The sequence below is a fragment of the Halichoeres trimaculatus genome, unplaced genomic scaffold, assembly GCF_033239565.1.
Source record: "Halichoeres trimaculatus isolate MK-OKI-2021-1 unplaced genomic scaffold, fHalTri1.1 fHalTri1_scaffold_10, whole genome shotgun sequence".
Classification (NCBI taxonomy): domain Eukaryota; kingdom Metazoa; phylum Chordata; class Actinopteri; order Labriformes; family Labridae; genus Halichoeres; species Halichoeres trimaculatus.
This window is the reverse complement of record NW_027437187.1, coordinates 6,359,106-6,383,970: the sequence shown is the minus strand read 5'-3', so window position 1 is coordinate 6,383,970 and position 24,865 is coordinate 6,359,106. Positions and strand designations below refer to the sequence as shown.

General features: G+C 39.5%; 1 long non-coding RNA gene across 1 annotated transcript in view; it reads right to left on the bottom strand.

Annotated features, from left to right (window-relative positions):
• The window catches only part of LOC141796009 (uncharacterized), a 38,965-nt gene extending 18,142 nt beyond the window's left edge, over positions 1-20,823 (bottom strand). The window contains exons 1-3 of the long non-coding RNA XR_012598858.1: positions 20,733-20,823; positions 20,430-20,486; positions 6,183-6,337 (exon numbers count right to left, since the gene is read on the bottom strand). This is a non-coding gene — a long non-coding RNA (uncharacterized LOC141796009). The remainder of the gene's footprint in view (positions 1-6,182; positions 6,338-20,429; positions 20,487-20,732) is intronic.
• Between the last annotated feature and the right edge of the window lie 4,042 nt (positions 20,824-24,865).

Sequence of the window (24,865 nt, the reverse complement as noted above, 5' to 3'; positions counted from 1 at the left end):
AATTTAATGCATGATTTTCAGCGTGCGAGCAATGAGGGTACAAAAACTGAGACAAACTCATCTCAGCTCATTTCAGCCCTTGACTGTACTGAGAGAGCTTAGATAAGATGTCTTCTGAGGAAGTTGTACAGGACAACACCCTCACCCTGTTGGAGCTATACAAGTCTTACCCCACCCCTATCACATTCCTGAGCGATGAGGATTTACCGATGCCCATGTTTCTCACCCCACACCCTGACCCAAACAAACTGGTTCACAGGCCAGATGGGCATGGGGCAATTATTGAGTTAACAAATTATTTCTAAAAAAACTTGACTTAATCAATTCCTCTTCTTGGGTGAGTATAAACTGAGGGTGAGGGTAGGGTGGAAGTTCCTCATGAAGCACATTCATACTGCCCACCACTAGCAGCGTGTGCTTCAAGAGTGGCAGTATGTCTATGGTGTGACTGTCGCATTTGTTGACGGTGGTTGGCACCTTGCGATTAGTGTTGTGCCAGAGGACTAAAAAGAGAACCTGCTCAGCAACTCAGTTGCCAAGGACCAGATGCTTAATGCCATGTTGAAAGTCACATGACATTTTAAAAGGCAGATTGAAGAGTTGAACCCTTTTCTTAAGGCCCCCCATCTTTTCAGGAAAACAGCTGTCCGATTTACATTGGGTACCTATTTGCCCAATGGACCTAATTAACATGTTTGGTGTGTTGAATCGAGCCATTGAAGAAAATGAAGTACCACAAGATACTTTCAGCAAACATGGGCAGAAAGATCCATCACCACTTTGCCTGGGAAAAACAGTGGACGTACCAGGAACTGCAAAAGTCTCATTCCATGCGACAGTGTCCACCAGGTCCAACCATAGACTGTATATAGAGTGGACAGCGTGGCTCTGCCATTTATCATTGTATGGTTTGAAGCCAAAATACCCCGTCAGAAGCGCCACCATACCTTGGAACATATTTTACATTTCCCCCCCAAAAAAAATAAAAATAGCAGCTTCAATCATTGTTAAACGTGACGTAAAACCTCGTTTTTAACCTCTTATAACTAATGAAAACAAAACTTTTCAGAAAAAAGAGACTTGAATACAGGGCAGCCAAATAATATCTTCAAATCACCACAACAATCGGACGTGAAAAACATTTCTATGAGGTGTATTAATTTTTTAAAGTTTGACCACAGCTCATCTGAAATGACTAGGTAGATTGATTTTTTGACCCATACTGCAGCCAGCCACCAGGGGGAGCAGTTTTGTGGAGACCTCACTTTGAGACAAGCAAGATGACATCCATTTTATATTTTACAGTCTATGGGTCCAACCGATATATAACAAGTACTGAGCCTTACCCACCTGATGTGGTCAAGATATCATTCTGAAAGAGTGACGAGGCCTCTACTTTGGTACAAACACAGGCTTTGTTCACACTGCAGTGAAAAGTGACCTAATCTGATTTCTTCACTTATATCTGACCTATACCTGCTTTGTTTCTGACCGTGTGGGGTAGGGCTGGGACGATATGCTTTTCTCTGATTTGATTTTTGGGGTGCCAATTTGAATTATATCGTCAGTCTTTGATTTTCTGAAATTATCAATTTTAAGTTATCTTTTTTTTTTTTTTTAACACTGGACCATGTAAAAAAGTTGGATGATGATGATGATGATGATATCTACAGACTATGTCAGGAGCCATATTTTCATATTTGGTATCAGTGTCAGGTTTTTTCTACTGAAATATTTGAAAAGACAAGTGACACTAAGTGTGACACTGACAAATAATTTATGTTTTACTGCAAAAAGGCTCGACCAGTGACTGGCACAGAGGTGATGCTAGTGAATTTGAATTAAAAGGAAGTTAAAGATCTCCTTTCTTCTCTTTGTCTTTTCACTCTTACTCACCTTTCCTTGTCTCCTCATTCCTCATTTCCATATGTCATTATATGATCTTTTGGATGTTTCTTTCTCCATTTTTCTCCCCATTTCTTCTGCTCTTCTTTAGCCTTTTTCATTTTTCTACGTTTCTGTCCTGGTTCAACCCTCCTCCCTTTTAAAAGCCCCCTACTCCTGTCTCACCTCATCTGTGGTTCCTGCTCCCCAGCCTCCGCCCCCTCCACCTGCTCGCATCGATTCTGTGTTAGTGAATCTGGACCAGAGGGGGATGTAATAATGGTCACTGAGCGGAAGTGAGCAAAGCCAGACGTGGCTACTTCCTGCACAGCGGGATGGTCATTGCATCGCCGGGGTCATTTGCTCTAAATTCACGCTCCACACGCCTCTCTCAACTCCTCCTCCAGGAGCCCTTTCTCTCTTTGACCTTTTTTTTCTTTTCTTGTCTTTTTTTCCTCTGCTCTCTGTGCAGACAGGGAGATGACAGACCATCCAGGGTCAGTGTAGTCTGATCATTAGTGGTGCCCTGTGGTTGACTTCAATTAGCTGGAGGAGACAGTGAAGTGCAGCTGAGCGCAGGCAGAGCACACAGTCCGAGGACTTCACAGCTGTCACATTAAGAGGAAGGAGACAGACCGAGCTGCGAATCAGACCCACGACTTCAAGTCCATCTCTGCACCTAAACATCTATTATGTCACCTTCACGTAGAGGAAAATCTTCACAACACTCTCAGGTTAATTCATGATTAATCTTTGATTTTGTTTTGGCCGAGCTGTTAATAAGTTTGAGTCACCAAACAGACTTATGTATTTTGAGTGCTCTCTCTGTAAGAGGTGAGTCAGAGCAGGTGTGTGTGATGAGAAAAGAAAACCTGCTGAACACGTAAAATGGATGATGGAGCGATGGAGACGTGAAATGAAGGACAACAAAAGAGCCAATGTGAGGAGGAGAGCCAATCTGCTGCAAAGCTCGGAGATTATCAACAACAGTGACAGCAGATGATGATTGTTGTCATCTACGTGTGTGTGTGTGTGTGTGTGTGTGTGTGTGTGTGTGTGTGTGTGTGTGTGTGTGTGTGTGGATGGAGGAGGAGGAGGAGGAGGAGGAGGAGAAGGAGAAGGAGAAGGAGGAAGAGGGGAGGGGGGCAATTATGTATAACTCCCTCTGGCTACATTTCCCTCTCTTTCTGTCTGTCTACCCCCTACGGCGGCCCTGATGGGACCCAACCTTTCATTTGCTCATTGCAGTAATTGGTGTGTGTGAGGGGGAGGTACATGTGTTCTGCTCCCCCTCTGCGTCTGTCGGAGAATTAGAAAATGGAATTCTCTGAGGAACATTGTGCGTCTGCCTTCCTCATCCAAGATGACACATTTTTATTATTCGCTGGGTGACAGAACAGATTTCTCTGTCCTCTGGCCACCAGCATCATTTGGGTTTGAAGATAACTTTATCTGGGATCAAATCTTCTAAAATACGTTTTGACAGATACATGTTAAATTAAAAGCCTTTAAAATAATAGCCACAGGCTATCTTTGAAAACAAGCAATAACATCACCTTACATTGGGAAACTGTGTCCACAATGGATTAAATAAACTAATAAATAAATCACATTTTCTCAGCACAGGCTACAGTTCACCTGTTACATTAAATCCCTTTTAAACTTAATATGGAGGGAAAACAACCAGTCACTAACTGTCATGAGTTGACATTACCTCAGTGAGGTAGACATTTAATATAGCAGAAGCTGAAGGTAGAACATGCAGAGTTTACACAAAAATATAGTATTATAAGTAATCATTCTTCATCCTGTGTGCAAATTTATATGAGTGTGCAAACATACATGTAATTTACTGGCCTAATGTGTGCATGTTTACATGTATGAAACAGGCTACTGTTGATTAAATAGCATTTAATTTTTTTTCTTCTTTCTGTATACGTCATGCTGTTGTGCTGTATTGTTGAATTTTTATGATATCATTTGTTGGCGTCATTTGTCTTTATCTATTTCAGATGAAGTAATAAAATCCCAGGAAAAATGTAAAGATTACAGCAGCAAACATGGAAGTGTAAAGTGAAAGCATTAGAATGAGAATAAACATAAAGAGAGAATCATAAAATTAGTGTAACCTAGAAAAATAATTATGTATTATTTAACAACAGGAAATATGCAAAGAACCAATATACGAGTGCAAAATGACAGGGGCAGCTCCAGGAATTTTAGGGCCACGCAAAATCTTTGGTGGCACACCAAAACCAAAAGCAGCGACTGAATTTTAGGAATTATTTTATTTTGTTGTGGTTTATCCACTAGTCTTAAAAAGCAATAACATGAGAATCACCAACTGATATACTAAGGTTTTATATTTCACAAACCATTACTGGTTATCTGGATTAAATACTACTACTATACTTAGTCGCAGCAATTGAGTAATTAAATAAATAAAAATCATATTGAACTGGTGAAAGGGAAAGAGCTGAAATCACTTTAAATTAACAGGAAGCTGAAAGATTCTTTGCGGACACTTCCTGCAGCCTTGTTTTTTTAAAACCATCAGTGGCCAGTTTGAGCCCATACAACCGGTGGGGGAAGACAGACTGAAAACATAAAGCACTTCTAAAGAAAGCCTTCTAAAGGAAGTCTTCTAAAGTGGTTTTGAAACTCTGCGATGTAAGGAAGCCTATTTTCTGCCAAGAGTATAAAAAAAGGTTTGTTGTTTGCAGTGTTCTTTAGATGTCAGGTACATGGATTACGTATTTTTTGTTGTATCACTGTTGCAGCTTCACAAATTTCAGTCTTTATCTCTGAACTATAATTTCATAATGCAGTATCCTTATTTCATAATTTCAGCTTTTATCTGATAATTCTGACTTAACGCCTCAGAGTCTCGAGTGTTTGTTTTGACTAACAAAGAGAAATTGGGACAAATCTCCTTTGTATTTAGGCAAGTTTCTTTCTTCTCCTCCTTTTTATTTGGCAGAAATGATCTTCCATTGAAATTACCTGCTGGTGACCTCAGAGGAAAATGATCTCCATGACCAACACAGACATAATCACAAAGATACTGCACTGAAATATTCACAAATGTGTGCTGTCTCCTCCACAACCCAACCATCAAAACGCAAGTAAAGGCATAAAATAAGTTTTAAATAAAGTCAGTTAAAATAACCTTATCAGTAACATCACTGCAGATTTTTCTTTTGATTCACTTAAGTTGGGATGAGACATTTCCCATATATCTATATCTATATCTATCTATCTATCTATCTATCTATCTATCTATCTATCTATCTATCTATCTATCTATCTATCTATCTATCTATATATATATATATATATATATATATATATATATATATATATATATATATATACATTTTAATGGGCAACAGACAGACCAATTCAGGTTTTAATCTGGCTGATAAGTGGTATTTAAAAATGATAACAAGTGTAAAACGTCTGCACTCACAAGGCCAATTAAACATCAAATAATGATTGTCTGCAAAAACTGCAGGCAGCCTCATCATGATGCTATTGTTAGCATTATTAGCTCTTTGTGTTATTCCATCATTCAAAATCACTCTGCATCATCTTTTCCAACTGACAATGATTTCCTGATTTCATATCACAGCAGATTAAACCTAATAAAAGTCACTGGCTAATTTTTAATTCAAATTTAAATACAATCTACTGAACGTCATGTGGTTACAAGTTAAAACTAAAGTGTTTTTCTCTTCAATGAGTGAAATAAATAGAAATCTGATTATTGATGTAATTACTGAATTTTATTGTTTATGTCTCAAACGTGAAAAAAAAAATCACAATACTGTAATTTAATGTTTATCAGACATTACTCGGCCTGCAGTCTAATTATCAGCACAGGCCTATGAAGAAAAAAGGTCTAACCACAGATACATATTCTAATTCATTTATCCATATATAAGAGAAACAAAAAAATCTTTTTGTTTTATATTATTCTTCTTCAACAGAGACTTTAAAGATTAGTCACGTCATCCTGTTCCTGGCTGTGACACATTGAGAGGAAATAAAAGCTTATGTAAAATCAGCGGCGTCAGTCTGACAGGTTTATAAGGGTTCAGAGGCAACGGTAAAAAAAACCATCAATGGTTGAAACTTCTTTTACAGTCGTATTCCCTCTGAGTGTCTGTCAAAAACTGAAGTCTAATATTTGACTCTTTGTCCGTCCATTAAAGAGTGCCTGACTGAGTCTTTGATTTCCAGCAGCAGCTGGAGTTTCACTGAGGGGGGGAGCAAAGAGAAAAAAGCAGAGCACTGACCTCTCGCAGAGGGGGCCTCCCGTACATCACTTCCTGAGATGAAGGGCGGCCGCAGGGGGAGAAGGAGCCAGAGAAGTCCTGAGGAACAGAGGCTGGAGCTGCACTGCTGCCGGAAGAACGGCACTAAAGCCGAAGTGGAGAGGAAGGTAGGCTCTCTGGAGGGAGGGGGAGTTCAGGAAAAACAGAGGAGGGGGAGGGAGGTGGTGTTAGAAAGGTGCAAGAAATGGGGGGAAGGTTGCAGAGAAAAGGGAAAAGGTGCTATGATGGGATTACAGACACAGCAGAGGAGAAGTGGAGCAGGGAAAGTGAATGACAAGTGAAGGTTTGGTCGAAATCTTAAATTTAGTCTTTATGAGTCATATTCAGGAAGAGAAGGAACGAGAGGAGCCGCAGGTGTGACCATACTGTGATTACAATGCAGTTCCCACCTGCATGAAGTGTCTGTGAAGAAGCTTAATCTGAGTCTGATATGAGACAGCTCTGTGTTACAACAATTTTTAGGAAGCTCATATTTTTCATTTAAAGAGGGGGTACTTTGGTCCCCCATACTTTAAACATATTTTAAAGAGACAGTGCTGGATATTCAGACTAGAGCTGGGTAATACTAAAAACCTCACAATTTGATTTGATTTTGATTTTTTAGATTGCTATTTGATTTTAAATGCTTCAATTTTCATGCCCCATGTGAACATATGTGGTATGTCCCTTTATGTTTTGGAGCAAGAAAACAACCCACATGTCAGACTTAAAAGCTTAAGGAGCTGGCTCTATGCCAATTTGCCAGGACATTAAAAAAAAATGCATAAAATTGCACCAGATCTTTACAAGATGATGAGGTCATAAGGAGCTCTAACTGGATCAGGACACATTGGAGTGGCGGGCCTCAAACACCAAGGTCTGCCCTTCAGAGAGCTGACAGCAGCAGGGTGAAATAAGGGTTTTCTAAAACACCAGAGAGAGAAAAAAAGTCTCAATATTTCTTTTAATTATGTAAAGATACTATGGAAGCACTGGAGGGACAAAATGTAGACTTTAAGAATGCACAATACCCCCTCTTTAAAGTTTCACATTTGACACAGAATTGAAGTGTATTTCTAGGGCTGGATTTACATTTTAACGACAGAAAGGCCCGGGTAAAGGTAAGCGCTGACAGAGAGGTGAAGAACAGGCTGCGAGCAGACGTGGGGGAGGGTGACGGTGAGGGAGCTGTGAATAACAGCAGAATGTGAGGTGAAAGGGTGAGAGTGGAAGTGCCGTTGACACATTTTTCAAAAGGGAGAGCAAGGTGAGCATGAGGAGGAATAATGGTTTAGGGGGCAGGTGCACAGGCAGGGTCTGCAAGTGAAAGTCCACTCAAAAGATTTACAATTTAATACCATCCTGTCTGCTCTGGTTTCCTGGACAAGTCTCAGGCACTTTCCCCTGCTCCTGTTCCTGAACTCAAAACCAAACTTCTAGGCAGCGTTGAAAAAAAAAAAAAAAAATAGGGAGTGTGAGCTCTGCTGAGGAGATCAGTCAGAGCTGAATTTGTCCTTTACTTAAAGAGCTGCCAGATTAGAGACCCTCAGACACTGTATCTTAAGGCTCGGTCACACTGGCCTTTCGAACCACAACGATTGTCCTTCCTGCAGCACCGTGTCCCTGCTGAAGAGAGCGACCTGTGGTCACTTTACTTCAATATGAACCAGACTTCAGGCTCACACATGGCTCGTCTTCGTTATCAAGAAGTGTCTGTTTACATGACGCACAATTCCATCAGAGTCAGCACAGTGAGACACAGAGAGCACTGCTACAACTTTAGAGACTTTTAGATTTATGGTAAGTCGTTTAGGTCTGACACAGCCCTCTAACATCCCGCTTTGTTTAAGATGATTGTTGAGGGGAACGGTGGCAGCGATCATACGTCATTGATCATACCTGCAGTTCATGTGCTCGAGCACGAAGTGAACTGTGCTGAAGCCCACCTCTACAAATCGTGTCAAAACAGAGAGGAGAAACAGGCTCAAGCATAGCACACTTGTGGACACACTGGCCAAGAAGATTACGTGTGATCATGCACAGGTATCCTTTTCAAGACTGGATGACAGCTCTTACAGCAGTCTCCAAACCACTGTTGTGTGCTGTAGGAGAGATATAACATATTGAATAAAAAAATGATATTCTGCTGGGAAAAGTTTTAAGTGTGGGGTTTTCTTTTGCATCTTTTGAGGCTGTTGAGGATTTTTAAAGTTATTAATTTTTTGGGGCGCATATGGCTTCAATGGGATAGGAGAGAGGACAGTGGATAGTGGAGGAAACAGGGCAAGAGTCAGGAGTGACATGCAGGTGGATTTGAACCCAGGCCACCAGCTCGAGGGGGAGCTCATAAAGCGCGACATAGAACACTAGGACAACTCTCCACAGAGGATTTTTTGGTGGTGGTGTTGGCAGCAGGTGTACAGGAGATCAAGTGTGCATCTTGTGCATCAAGATTGTGCTGGGAGACGTTTATTTTTTCAATTTTTGGTTTTCCTGACAATAAATGGAGCATGCTCTTCTGTGTGTGTATAAGCACGTGTTTTTGTCACATGTGTGTTTCTCCGGGAGAACCCTTCCAGGCACGACACAGAGAGCAAAGGACAACTGTGAACATACAACACTGAAGGGACAGAATTACATCTTGTCATGTAAATAAGATCAATAGCCTAAGACTATTTCATCTACTAAACAAAAGAACAGTGTTACCAATTTTGTGGTATGTAAAGAAAACCATTTACTCTGTTGTGTAACATATAACTGCTGTCAGGGAGTAATAAGTAATTATATATATATATATATATATATATATATATATATATATATATATACATATATATATATATATATATATATATATATATATATATATATATATATATATAATTTTTTTTTTTTCAGAAACAAGCCTAACAATGACACCACAAATAAAAAATGTAACTGCTGGTGTTCCAAATCCAGTTTCTTTAATGTTTAGTGTGTTATAATGAAAAATGATTTGTAATTTAAAAAAATAAAAAATCCCAGTAAGAGGGATAAATTTATGCAATAATCTGGAAAGGACACCAAAGGGGCAAAGTCAAAGTATATCTTTAAAAATATTAACAAATCTGAAATGCTAAGAAAATAAGGGGAATGAGAGTTGAAATAGAAAATACTTTTTTTTTTTTTTTTTTTTTTTTTGTGAAAATCAGGACCGTACTAAATGTTTTATCTTTTTGACAGTATGAAAATAAATAAAGTCAAACTCAAACTATTTTGTGTGTTTAATGATAAGGTTGGTTTGGAGCCAAGGTTATGACTAAATATGGGCTCACTATGGAGAATAAATAATAAGGGACCCTATAAACTATGATTAACAGAAACAGGTTTTATAATCAAAGTAAAACTACGCCATATCATCAAACTATTAACACATTTTGAAAAATACAAACCCATTGGTATTCTGAGAGATTCGGTGCAGACATATTTTTCTGGATTTTTCATTATGACCCAGATCTCAGACTTAGCGGTCTGTGTGCTGGTCTTTGGTTTAGGAGGTTTTTTAGTTTGTTTAGAAAAAGTTCATGTCTTCATATTTCACAGTCTGGAGAGTGTCCACAGATAAAGCAGACATAACGTCGAGTGACTTAAAGCTCCTATACGCTGGATTTCTCCACTAACAACCATCCATCAAATTAGTGTTATTGAGGTAAAAAATGTGTTTCACGGTGGTCAACACCCTCACGTCACTTAATCAATGTGGCTCATAAGATTTCTGTTGCCAAAATGAGCGTACAGCTGTAACTGTTTACAAACTCAGAGCTGGTCTATAGAAAACCTGTTTCAGTTCAGAAACTAGAGGCAGCCAGGCACTCTATCTAAAAATAATAAAAATGAAGACCATTGTTCTCCCAAGGGCACACACACACACACACACACACACACACACACACACACACACACACACACACACACACACACACACACACACACACACACACACACACACACACACAGGGCAGTGATTATGCATTCCTGCTGGTTTCCTCTGCCGGCAACAAGCACCTGTGAGTTGTGTGCTACAAGGGTTCCTAGCAACAGTGGAGCTGGAGGAGCGACATCATCAGGATGCACACCTGTTTGATCTGCTGGGACCCTCTGTGATAAGTGGCCCTGGTTACCATGGTAACCTGTTTATAGGATGGATCCATGCGGTGCTATTGAGTGGCCTTGGATTGGAAGAATCCACATCGGGAAACACACAAACACACATACATCCTTACTTCTACACTGACAGGGAACAGGTTAAGCTAGAGGAGCTCATCTGCACGTGCTCACAGAGATAAAAACAAACTTAACATGTAGCTACGCTGCAAGGAACACTTCATCACCAGGATGTTCAAAGTGAGGCAGCAGATCATCTCCACACATCCCTTCTCTCCCAGCACCAACACAGCACATGACACACACAGGAAACACACAAGACGGCTGATGCTCACGGTGTGCAGGTGGATGAGGAAGTGGTTCTCCTCCCTGATGGAGAGCTCAGCTCGACTTGGGAAAGGAAAATGTGAAAGTAGTCATTTATTTAAAAATAAAACATACACGTGAGGCTGTTTTTTCAGACTGGATGAGGTCAGACGGCGCAGCTCACTCCACAGAGCTGCTAATCTTAGGATGTGAGGCTGCATGTGGCAGTCTGCTTCATATAACACCCATCACTACACACCAGAACATACAGAGCACTACATGTATGTTCTGATGTGGAGCATGAGAAATCTGTCATTTTGATTTAAGTAACAAATTTTCTGGACTATAAGTCGCTCCGGAGTATAAGTCACACCAGTCAATAAATGAAGAAGAAAAAAACTTTAGCCCCGTTTCAACCAATCATTGGACTGCAGTGTAGGATCAGTTCAGTCTGGCACCCCTACAGAAGGGTCCCAAAAAGTGGGATTGCTAGCCTTGGTTACTTGTGGGGTCTGCCACAGGATTAGTTGGTGGAAACACTGCAAAATGCCATACGTTGGTTGGCCAGGTTCATGTGCTCATATGTGTGAGCACATGCCTACACGAGAAGGAGCCAGTTTTCCATTAGGCTTCAGAGCAGAGCTGTAGCACAGTCATAGCTTTTCTCTGGTTTCTGTATCTTGCACGGCAAAGCTCTGTGGTGACGCAAACAGCGTACACAAACAAATGCACACATACACACACACATGCACTCTTACTGTAGCAGAAAAAAGAGTAGGGAAAAGCAATGTCACAACCCCAGAATCAGGATCAGAACATGTTAAATGGATGTAGCATGGTAGTGAGATGGTCTGGTTTTGGGTTATGCAGTTATGGAGTTAGGATTTTTTTGTTTATCCTTAGTTTCTTGGTTATTCTTTGTGATTCTTGTGTTGGTCTTAGTTATTCTTGTGTGTTTTCTGTGTTTCCTGTTTTTGTCTGTATTTCTTTTTCCTTGTAATTTGATTTGGTTCTTGTCATATATGTTTATCCTTAATGTTTCTGTGTTTTGGATCCATCTTGTCACTGTCTTAAGTATTCCTGTGTTTTTTGTGTTTTCCTTCCTGGACTTATGTTTCCCTCCTGTGTGATTGCCCCTCATGTGTTTCACCTGTGTCTTGTTTGACACCTGTGTTAATTGTTCCTATGTCTTTTAAGGCCATGTCCACATGTAGCCAGGTATTTTCAAAAATGAATATCCCCCCCTGGTTTGTTTTTAAAAATACTTTTATCTGCACACAGCCGACAAATTCCGCTGAGAAGTGTGGCTGGAGACATGTCAAACCCATGTTGTCAGTGTTTTCCTGACATAGAATCTGTACCAGCCAATCAGGATGAGCCCCTGTCATTCAGCTGTGACGTTTGAAAACCGTAAACTCTGTTTTATGTGTCTACATAAAACCATGAAACCAGAGTTACCAAAATCTTCACTTTGACCGGAGTTTTCAAAAAGAACCATTTTCAGAGGCTGAACCTGAGGCTGAATGTGAAGCTGTGTTTTTGTGTGGATGACAGGCCTACAGGTATAAAAATATATGCAGTTTCCCAAATACACGGCTGTGTATATTCTGTGTTCTGTGTCACATGTCTCTATGTATTCCAGTGCTTTTTTGGGTCAGTTTCCAAGAGCTTTTGTTTTGTTTTTGGGATTTTGAAATAGTTTTGGTTTTAGAGTTTTCAATTTTTGAGTTCAGTTATCATAGCAATCTTTTTAGTTAGCTGCATTTGTGTCCTCCACCTCCTTTTATGTTTCCTGTTCTGTGGAACATGACAGGCAGGCCTTTGAACATGAAGCGACAGAGGCGTACACCTTTAGGCGACGGAGCGGAAATCCTCACTGCTCCACTCCACTCATTTGCTCTGGCGGAGAGTCTTTAAAAACATTTTGATTTTTATATATCTAAGTGGCACCTGACTGTAAGTCACAGGACCAGACCCGTAAAATATGACAATTAGTCTGTAGTTTTATTTGTAAAAACAAGCACAGCCCTTTGAACTGATGAGGTCGATGCTGTTCTGGTAAACACTGCCTAACACTAAAGCCTCTGTAAAACTGTCTGCTTGGTGTTGATTGCAGTCAAACCTGTGGACAGACTGTTGTGTTTTTTCAGGATAAAGACTCAGTTTCCCATGAGCACCATCACACACCGAAGACACAACTCTTACCAAGGTGTGCTTGTTTGAGCAGATCTTCTTTTAAACTCTACTTGTCTTTGTCCAAGACAACTTTTGTGAGGATCCAAAGCGACAAGGAAATGTATTTATATGTAGTTACGAAGCACCATTGTTTGTAAGGTGACAGCAATCAAACTTTGTGAACTCAGATGTACTACAAAATAAATCCAAGGAATCATTCTCTTTAAGAAAAAGAAAAACAGACCCTGCTTTGCATTTCTAGACTTTGTACTACATCATTAGTGTAGGTGGTGTAAATGGATTCATGTTCTCCTGAGAAAATCCACCCAACCACAGATTCGTAGATTCTTAAGAAATTGCATATTTTTGCGCTGATAAATTAATTTTAAATTCTGGATCATCAACATGCAAAAATATAAAAGTTAGACCTTTTTCAGACTTTTAAAGAAGCATGTGGATTGATCACATCGGTTATTGAAATGATAATTTTACTTTGAAATGGAGTCTGTTGTCATGAAAAGTTATCTTTAAAAGAATAATTCAAAAAATAAAAAAAAAATAAAAACAAAATGAAAGTGAGTCAAACACTAAAAGTGACAACAACAAGGCTTCAGGTTCGGATTGACGTCTCTGAATTTCATGTGCTACAGTTGCTGCACGCTGCTGGTTTTCCTCCCCATAGCAACACAATAACACACAGTGTATCACCTTTCAGTTTTTATGCATGGTGATAAAATCTGCATTAATGTGTACAGCCCTAACCCTGACAATCCTTTGTTGAACACTTTGTCATCACAGTGCCGAGGAGCGAGCCTGACAGCTCAGATGTTGTCGTCTGTCAGAGAACAGACAGACGGACAGACGGCGTCATCTTTTATTCCACCAACCAATCATGACTCAACCAGCGCAGGAACCAAACAGATCAGACTGAACAGTGGCGTCTTTGAAGGCTCTGCCTTTCACACCCTGAAGCCTCTCAGCCAGAGAAAAACAGCAGGGAGTATGATCCTGACGATCGTTTGACACTCTGTGTGCTTCATTTCTACGTCCTGCAGCAGAGGTTCGAGACGTCAGGTATGAAGATTTAATCAGCTACGGATTCACTTCAACCTGTCGACAGGCCACAGGTCATTTCCAGCAGCAGATGGCTCCTTCTCGTTGGTCTACTGCTCATTAGTGAATTCTTGTTTTAGCACAGTTAGTCTAACGCTGTTTTTCTCCAATCACTCATCAACAAGCTGCCTACCACCTGTCAGGTCACCTGAAAGCTGACCTTTGAATTATTTCACTTTATAACTTTATAAATCAAATTTCACAAAGAAAACAATTCTATGAAAAAGAGAAGGTGGAAAAAGACCAACACGAACATTTCCATCCTTTCTTCTTGTTTTACGAGTCCCAAGCTACAGATGAAACCCAAACTCTGTTTTTCATCTCTGTGAATTAATAATTCTTCCTTTGTCTACTCCATTCTTTCTGCTGCTGTTTCTAATAAAACCCTTTTCCTTTCACCAGTTTGATCATGACTACTTGGTCGTAAGAGGGCAGGATGTATTCCCAGATCAGGTCTTTGTAGGGCCAGAACAACAGGCTCAATCTAAACCCTGTTGCTTCAGGAGACCCGTGCCCTCAGCCACCGATGTTTTTTATCCATCCTCAAACAGCCTGAAGAGACAGCCCACCCCCACCCCTGCCCCCTGTCCTCCTCCCTGCCTCCTCCAATGAACGAAAAGGCCACCTCAAACAACGGATTTAGTCAAAGCAGAGAGAGGGAAAAGAAAGACCAACAAATTAAGCTGGAAAAGAGAGCAGGAGGGTCGGAGGAGGCTGTCGGAGGAGCGGCAGTGGAGGAGAAGATGAGGGGACAGAGTGAAATAAAGGAGAGATTAGATACAATACACTCACTGCAAGAATCCAAATGAGTGTTTATGTCTTAGTTTAACCATAAAACAGTCTTCATAGACTTTGTGCCACATTCACCTGACAAGTCCAAAAAAGTCTCATTTCAAAATAATGAAAAACTAAAGGATGCCTGAATTCTTTGAAACGAGTAAGAGAAAATCTGCAAATGAGGTAAAAGAAACTAGCTTATCAAATGTCTCAAAATAAAAATGTCTTAATTCAAGAATCTAAACAAGTCAATTTGTCTCATTTCATTAGCAGATTCTGTTTTGCTCTTTACAAGAAACACCAGTGACATTTTTCTCTTTTAAAATCTTGAAATAAGACATTTTTCTGGACTTTTTAGAAAAACGTGGCTCATATTAAATCAAAGACAATTTTTTACTGGAACTAAGACATAAACACTTGCTTAGTATTTTTTTCTTTTAATTAAATTATTATTATTATTTTTTTTATTTTTTTTTTTTGCGGGGCACACGTGATATCTTATCTCTTTACAAAGAGAGGAGAAAAAAAGCCAACATAACCTAACTCACAATAAAATTTTGAGCTGGTGGTTCAAACAGAGATACCTCTCAAGTGTTTGGATGATTGAAGGAAGAAAATGGAAATACTGATTAAAAAAAAGATATATATTTTTCCTTTTGCAATGAATATTTCTGGATTCAAATGAAATAGAGGTATGAATACACTTATCACCTTCAAGTTTTGATTACAGATGTTTTTTTCAGACTCTCAGATTTACTTTAAATTTTGAACACAAGTTTATATTTTTATTTCTAAAAGTGGGATTTTCTTTTCAAGTTGAACTTTTTTCTGTCATGGTCAACAACTAAACCAAAGTCAATCTAGTAACATCTCACTATATGTAACCTATATGTGAAAGTTAAAAAAAAAACAAAAACAAAACAGAGGACACAAGATCAGGCTAAGGTTATGAAAATGGAGCAGAAAAAAACAAAAACTGGTGGATGGAAATAGTTCAGAACGCAAGATCAGAAATGGGGTCTAAAAATGAAGATCCTGATCCTGACATAAAAACATCCTGACAAAATTTCCCCATATTACCCCCTAATGGAGAACATGTTCCTTGGTCAGAAGCAGAGTTTGCTGATGTTTACGCAGAACGTAACACTGCAGAAAACTGACCACTGATCATCTGGGATCAGAGACACCTGAGGGACAGGTGAGCTTTGATTTCATCAGTCTGTGATGATGGAACAAGGAGGTTTGACCCCACTGAGAGACTGATTTTACAGAAATCACTGAAAGAAAGAGCTCACAAAAAAGCATTCAGATGTTACTTTTCTCTCTTTTACATTAGCAGCCTATAAATTCATTTTAAGTGTAGTTTATTTTTCATGCCTTTTATTGGATAGAAGAGAGCACAGTGTATAGAGCAGGAAACAAGAGTGGGGAGTGACATACTGGAGAGAGGCCACAGGCTGGATCTGAACCTGGGCTACCCACACAAGAGCAAACCTCATAGAGTGAAACCTAGACCACTAGGCGGCTATGCTCCATTTTAAGTTTAGTTTAGATTAGTTTTAAAGCATCTTTTCCAGTTAAGTATTCTATTCTAAAAAAAAAAAAAAAAAAGCTTAGTCTTAATATAGTTTAAAAATGTAGTTTTGATGAGTTTCAGAATTAGTTTTAGTCTTTTTTGTTTTATGGAATACCTAGTTAGGGGCAGGATTCAGATTAAATAATGTTAATTTTACATATCTACATTGGTTTGATACTGCATGTGACTTTTTAGATTTATATTAAAGTAAAATGTGAAACGAGCTGTGTGGATTCAATCACAAGCTACAATGACTGAGGCTGGCTCCATCCTGACAACCTGAAACACTTCAGTGATAAACACACTGGAGCTTCAGTCAAACTATTTGTAACACAGTGTTCAACATTCTGGTTTTAGTCATTCATATAACAGTGAGATGTTCTTTTTAGATCATATTTTAATGTTAAATCATTATAGTTTTTTTATTCTGATAAGTTTAAAAAACATGACTCACATTTTTCTGTCTATACACTGTTTTTACCTTTTTAATGTAATTTATCAGGTACCTTCCCCATCACTCAAATCACATTTATTTCCTGAAGCTTTTATTATCTTGTTAAAAGTCAGCAACCCACCCTTATGTTTTCTGCTCTTTTTTTAAAGAAGAGATTTTCCTGTGCATCTCCACCTGAAATAATCAGTTAGGATTTACCATCAGACTTTGACCAAATATACAGTGACAGTAACAGTCAGCCTCCTCACTGATAACATTCACACAGCTTTTTGTTTGTATGTTGGTTGTATTTCTGACTGTCTCCCTTTAAATGTGTTTTTTTTTACCGACTGCAAAGCAACCTTGAGCTTCTAAATAAAATGTTTTATTATTTGTTTATTTACTTATTCATGTATTTATTATTTTTATTATTATTGTTATTATTATTATTATTATTAGTTTTATTATTATTATTATTATTATTATTATTATTATTATTATTATTAGTTTTATTATTATTATTATTATTATTATTATCATTATCATTATTATTATTATTATTATTATTATTATTATTATTATCATTATTATTATTATTATTATTATTATTATTATTATTATTATTATTATTATTATTAATTACAGCTTTAAACTCTCCATATGGATATTAGAGGATGCTGGGGTTGGGGCTAATGTTTGCTAGCGAGATCAGGGCTAAACCACAGGATGGCAGCCTGCCAGCTGTCCTGATTGTTAGGTCTGTTTGAAACAGGAAGTTTAGAAATATTTTCTCTAAAACTTTTGTTCATTGTGGTTAGTTATGTAAAAACTCACAGTACAGTGGTTGACATTTATCTATTTATCTTTTTTTCTGCAATGCTTTGCTTTTATTTTTATTTCAGTTCCAAATGTTTTTCATTTCTGTTTTCTTCATAATTAATCATTAACTATTATAATTCCAAGCCATGGCCACATTGAGTATTATTTATGTTTGTGTAGCTTATGTATTAACTACAGATGTCAGGGTACATTACCAGAAAATCAACACTGATAAGTGCAGATTTCAATCGATGTGATAAAACTTGTGTTGCGATGCTATTTTTTAACAGTAGAGTGCGCTATTTACATTTGACTGTATAGTTTATTTTATTTTTTATTTTTTTTGCTCTCCTTCAGTTCAAACTAGTTTTTTTTTTTTGCAAGGTATTGACAAAAACACAATACAACACGAAAAAGTATTACTTTGTTTATGAGGAAAATAAAACAGAAACTTTAATTTTGTAACTCTTGTCTTGTCTGAGATGGAAATGTAGGAATAATATTTTGCATTTTGAATTCATTTTAAACAGTTAGAGACTTTTATCCTAAACAAGAAAATTGTGATTCAAATTGGATCGTGGGCTGATTGTATTTTACATCCCCAGAACAAAAAAAAAAGAGCTGAAAAAAATAAATAATTGAAGATAAATAGTTTAAATAAAGAAGTTATGAACTAAAGGAGATTATCAGGTTTCACTGACTCTTTGAAGTATTTTGCTGTTGGGTGGAGAATCAGTCTGCGCCCAGGTGGAGCTAACACAACGTCACTTAGTTCAGCCGAGGAGAAAGGAGACGATCAGAAGAAAGAGTAAACTGGACAGAGTCAAAGCAGTGAGGAACCAAGTGCAGGAGGAGGAGGAGCAGAAGGTGGAGGATGAAGAGTGGGGGTGAGACGGAAGAGAAGACTCCCACCAGCACTGTCACAACCACACGCTCGGCTGCTGCTGCTGCTGGGGCTGATTGTGATTGCTGTTCAAACAAGGCCGACAGCTGCCACAAACATTTCCTGCTGAATACGACACACGTAGCCTCACCTGTGGACACACACACACTCACACACACACACATGCGCGCGCTCAGATGTCACTCTTTGCTGTCCCACTTTATGGCACCCTGTTATCTTTCTTTCTCCTCCTTGCTCGGTGATAAGAGCCCGGCAGCTGTGATTGCCCTCTGCTCTCTGCAACGTTGGACAGCTCAATCAGACATCAAATCAAGACGTCCCTCATAATGACGGGTCACACCGGCCTCTCATCACACACTTCCTGCTCCAAAGACAAAATGATATTTCCTTCAATATGTTTCACGACTTTAAATCAAGGCTGCAAACACATTTCTGTTATTTAATTACAACTACACGACACGTTTCAGCAGGAACATCCAGGTCTTCAGGAGTTCAACTTCTCATGTCCAAAATTTGGGTTTGATACATTGAGATATTTACTCAGTGTCCAGGAAAATTCACAACATTAAATGTGCTCTGTGGAAACTAAAGTGCTCTTTACTCTCTGATTAAGCTGGACCCTGCTTTTGGGTTTGAAATGAGAGCTTGCCGCCTGCTTCCAGACGCTCTGCTGCTCTGATAATGACTCAGGGCAGGAAGGGATCAGGCAGTCACAGCGTGTTTACTCACCGCAATATTCCTCCACAGATCGCAACAATCTCATCATCACCAAAGATTCACTGGAGGGCACTTCTGTCCTGCTGTTTTCTCTCTAATGCTACCTCTTTTTTTCTTCTCCTTCTTTCTCACACACACACACTCACACACACACACCTTCATAGCAGTTGTACATCATGAAGTGGTAACCAGGCAGCATCTAATTGCAATAATTGGACGGACGCACCGAGCGGCCTGTTTGAACACCTGTTAGCACTGAATTTCTCTCATGGCTACAGATTGCATGTGCTGTTACACACCATTTGGTGCATGTGTGTGTACGTGTTCGGTTGTGTACATGTGGGTGTATCCGTGTGAGCCTCAGATCACATAACACCCCACCCCTTCCCTCCACAAACAGGCTCATATAATGGTGGGGGGAGTGAAGAAGGAAATTCTGGCGGCGCTCCAGATTCCACTTTTGACACCTACGACCCAGCCAGGAGACGACGGCCTGTCGCTGAGGTGACGAATCCCGAGGCGACTCACCCGGGATAATTTGGTCTGTGGTCAGAAATGAGTAATATGCATGAAACATCTTGGCCTTCACACTTGTCATGCTGTTACCACAAGCCTCCTTTGGCTCTTCTTGGACACACTTCCAACCCGTGTTATTCTATCATGATAACATTCCTAACATCTCCATCAGATTCATGTCTCCTTTTACCCTCAGCTGAGGAGCTGTCCGCCTCTGTGGTGCTGAAACCACTATATGATCACCACAAGCTACAAACAACAAAAACCAGCACAGTGTGACAGTTTTAAGGGGGTTGTGGACGCTCTGAATTCTTATTCACTTAGGCAGCAATCGTTTCTCACTCCTGAAAACACCACTCAGCGTCTTGTGCTCCTGTCTCTGTTTCTATTACCAGCTCTTGTGTGTCTAACGTAGAAGACACAAGCAGGATATTGATTCACTACCAGGGTTCAGCATTGAGCTGTTGTCATTTCACTCTGTGGAGCCTAAACAGGATGTGGGACTTGGGACTCCTGCAATCCATCAAGGACCAAGAAGAACAAAGCCAGAAATTAACAAAATAAAAATAGATGGAAATAAAATAAAAAAAATTAAAAAAAAAAGACAAAAACATATTTTCATATAAATCCTGTTCATTTGATATCTTTATATGTGAAAACTGAGTGTGAGGGTTTAGCTTTTTAATACTCTGAGAGCAGCTTGCAAGGCTGCCTGCCCACCTGATCGTAACTCTGGAGCGGATCACATACCTGTTGATCTCCTATGAGTCAGTCCGGACCGCTGAGTCCTCATCATCAGCATCACACCTAGACCAGCAGGGAGCAAGAGAGAGGAGAATGAGACATAAATACCAGTTTTCTCTGAAGTCGGCTTCTACAAGTGTAAAGAATTACAAGAAGAAGAAGAAGAAGAAGAAGAAGAAGCTATCTCTCGCTGCCGTTCGCCGGCTCCTGAAGAGCACAGCGCCTTCTTCTCTCACGACCCCTCACTTCACTCCTCCTCTCACTTTACTCCTATCCTCCAGGTAAAACATAGGTTGCCATAAGTCTCACCTGGTCTCCATGAGTCCGGCTCCACTGGTCCGTCCGCCGCTCCGCTCAGACAGGAGGAGAGCCGGAGAGGCGCGCTGCTTCAGGAGGAGAGTACTAACCCTCAGGCGCATTGCTGCCTGCTCCTTTAAAAGCCCCCAGCGATCCAATCAGAGGTCTGTCAGGCTTAATGGGACCTGACGTCACTCGCGACTCCCCACTTCATTAGGAGTCGGAATATACTCGGCAGTTTTTCCTTCACAGAGTAGAAAAAAAAATTAGCGCAAAATAAAGAGTGTCGGGAAAGCTCCGAGTCGAGCCTCTTCTTTCTTGGGAATCCTTCACTAAATAATAATAATAATAATAATAATAATAATAATAATAATAATAATAATAATAATTTTTAAAAAAAAAAAAAAAAAAGGAAAACAAAAAAATTTCCCCCTCTCCTTTAGGATAGATTTTCGAGAAGGTGAATCCAGGTGAAACAGAAAAAGGAAAGGAAATACTGACAGGAGGGATGAGCTCAGAGTGCTAAACCATGGAGCATTCAACCATGAAACTCAAAAGCCCTGAAATGAAAATAAATTACTTTTTGAGTCTTTTTTCTTTTAGAGTAAAGCTTCATTTGACATCAGTAACAATACATCTTCAAACCAAAGAGATGATTTAATGCAAAGGAAGTTGGACGGGTATGTTAAACTAACTAGTAATGAAATGAGATTGAATCAGAACAATAAAAAACTGTATCTTCATTTTCATTCTGTGATAACAAAATAATAACTTGCATTTTGGTGATTTACGAATAGGGGAGACCGGGTATGGTTGTAACACTTTTTGCTTCAGCACCTCCAACTCACTGAATTTTTGAATCAGGGCACGGTCCCACTGGTCATCCAAACCATGCCGTACTCAAGCACGATTGCTCCCCACAGCACTGTTCCCCCAGCTGGAGAGAACGGCCAGCGGTCACATTGCTCCAATATGAAACAGACTTTAGCAGGTATCACACACACACATGGCTCACCTACATCATGACGCAGCGTCTGTTTACCCCAAGCCCAATCTCATCAGTCAGCACAATGTGACACAGAGAGCACTGCTACTTCAATTTGGTTCGACACAGCCCTCCAACACCCCCGCAATTGTTCACAATGGGGGTTGAGAGGTGTGCTCGTTGCGATCAAACGTCATAGATCATACATGCTGTCTATGTGCTTGTGCATGAAGTGTACTGTGCTGAAGCTCACCCCCCGAAGCGTGCCAAAGCAGAGAAGTGAATCTTGCTTAGGCACAGCAGGGTTGCGGTCACACTGGCCAAATAAACTGGGCTTTAGGGTTAAAACCTGCTAAAGCACAGTACGGTATGGTTTACCAGTGTGACCACGTCCTCAGAGTTCTCAAACTTTAGGACAAAGTTTCCAAATTTGTTCGTTATAAATGGCACCAATTCAAACCTCTGCAAGAAAATCACAGAACTCTCCAGGTGATGTCAAATGCATGGAGGCCCTTTGTTATAACCATCCCCACTACATGGGTAGGTTGTAACACATGCTGGGGTAAGTTGTAATAGTTAGACAGAAAAAGCAAAAACAGAGTTCACATGCTTACAAAAGAGGTTTATTGAAATAGAAAAATCCAGAACAATGTCTCTCTCTGTGACTGACCATAACTCATTCCCTGTTTGACTCAAGAGTTCATCCTTAACAGGATGTATGCTAATACACTAGCTAGTGTAGCCGTGTAAAGAACAAACAAAACAGTCCAACAATTTTTTCATTTTAATTTTTTTTTTTTAGGTCCATTGTTTCCTCCTGGAAACAATTTTCTCCTCAGAGAAAACCTTGCTGCTGGGGTATCATTGGCTCCAGTAATCTACACTTGGATATCTCTGGACCCTCAGCTTCTGCAGTGATTTGTAGTAACATGGCAGATCCCTTGTGCATTTTTGACTGATCTGACTGACTTACCATTCTTTGTGACTCTGACAAAGTGGGTGAACCCTTTCAGATACCACAGAAACAACATCCTATAAATTACTCTTTTCAGTTATTTGTTTGCTGTGATTTAAATTTGCTTTTGTAACATTTGCTACACTTACTATCCTGGGTTTGTTTGTGTTACAGATCAGAGCACAGAGTAAGTTAAAGCATACACTCAGTCTTTCGGTGTAGTTATTTTTATTTAAATCTCAGGTGCACATTATTTTGAAAACTTTTTTTTTGTTCAAACTTACCCTTTGTTTGTTCTGTTTAGCTGCCACGTGGTGCCTACCAGTATTGAGGGAGTTGGCCCGGCACTTCCTGGGTTTTATAGGAGTGGTGATGTCATTACTCACATCACCAGGCTGTACCAACTGTGTGGGGGGATTTGATGCTAAATGGAGTTTTGTTTTCTAATTGTATTGTTTGGGGGAACATTTTTTTTTCTTTTTAGAAGGCCATTTAGTTCAGGGAAGCTAAGGCTAAGGTATGAAGTTGATTCTCTTTGTTTTTCGGTGGGTCGTGCTGCCGCTTACACATGCCTTTTTTTTTAAATTATGAGTTGATTTCACTCATTTCTGTTGCGTTAAGGTTAGGTTTGTTGAGTTGACACGTGTCGTTTTTTCACTGTAAATAAATACTCACTTTTGGAAAAAGACATCTGTAGTGTTGCCTTCCTGCCTCCTTCCTTAACACTTGAGCTACATTACAGTGACTTCATAAAATGCTTTTAAAAAAAAACTCTGATGGCACACCTCCATCAGTCTTTCTTTTCTACTGCCTAGATGTTATGTAACATCATATAAAATCAAGAAAATGTTCTTAGTTGTACATAAGGGGATGGTTGTGACACATTTCAAAGATGTGTTACAACCCACCCCACCCCTGTCAGCCAGTGTTTAGCTAGCTGTATTAGCATGGTGGATTGAAATTAGCATGGGGAAAATGCATCACATTCAGCCTGAGAAACTAGATTTTGTTCTGATTTAAGTCAAACGGTTTTATCTGGAATGGTATAAGTACTAAACAAAATATAGTCTTGGTCAAAAAATTTACTTTCGTCCCTCAAAATAGTTTTCTTCTCTATAGAATCTGCACGCACCTGTTTCCAGCCCTGACAATCACCATGTGTGATCAGGGTGGAAGTGGGTAAATATTGAAATGATCATATGACTCCTGTCTTATCCCTGATTGGTGGAATTGATGGTGTCTCCCCATGTTACAACCATGCCTAATTTACCTTAACTCACCTTTAAGGATGAAATCCTCAAACTGATTAAATCATAACTTCAAGATAAATCCCTGGGACACTAAATCAGATACAATTTGCCAGTCTTTGTTTCTACCAGTCATTTTTATGCTGCTTACAGTTTGTAGCGTTTGAAGAATAATAACATATCTGAGTGAACAGGGATAAACGTCATACCTCATCTAGGTCTACACTCTTTTTCACCCACTACGCTCTGCTTGTGAAAGACGCCTGCTGCTCTAAATGCTCCCAGTGCGGCTCTAAATCTCTAACCAGACTCTTCTCCTCTGCAGGTTGTATTAATAGAAATGATGTAAACAGTGGGAGATGTCATAAATGGTACTATAAGTGAAGTAGTGTTGGCTGTCATGACAGTTTATAACAGTGACTCTTTACAGTAGCAGCTATGTTGTTACAGTTAGAGGGAAAATTCCCTGGCTTGTGTCTGTTGGTTCTTAAGAGCTGTAAATAAAACCAAGTTAAAACTGAGAAATCCTTCCTCGATCATTCTACACCTAAACCCTTGGTTTTGTGAGTTTACGTCCAGTTAAGTGGTGTCCCAGTTCTCTGTAAGGTTAAGGGGAAGTGCTACATGGTCCTTGACACAAAGAGAAACCTCACCTCACTTAAAACCAAGAGGTATGACAAAATTCCCCATGATATTGAAACAGCTGGAAATGATGGTAGTCATGGTTTTATCCAATTGTTTTCTGCTCCGTGTAAATATTAGCCATGTTTTGAACTGGTGGTTGTATTTTAAAATCGCTTGTTATACAGATCTAGCTAATGCTGCTATAGCTACAGCTAAAGCTAATTATAGCTGCACTGATGTCAGACCAGGGTGACAAATTCACAGCAAACAGACTTCACTACAATGAACTGCATTTCATGAATGATTAGATAGATAAGCTTGATTAAGGAGCTGC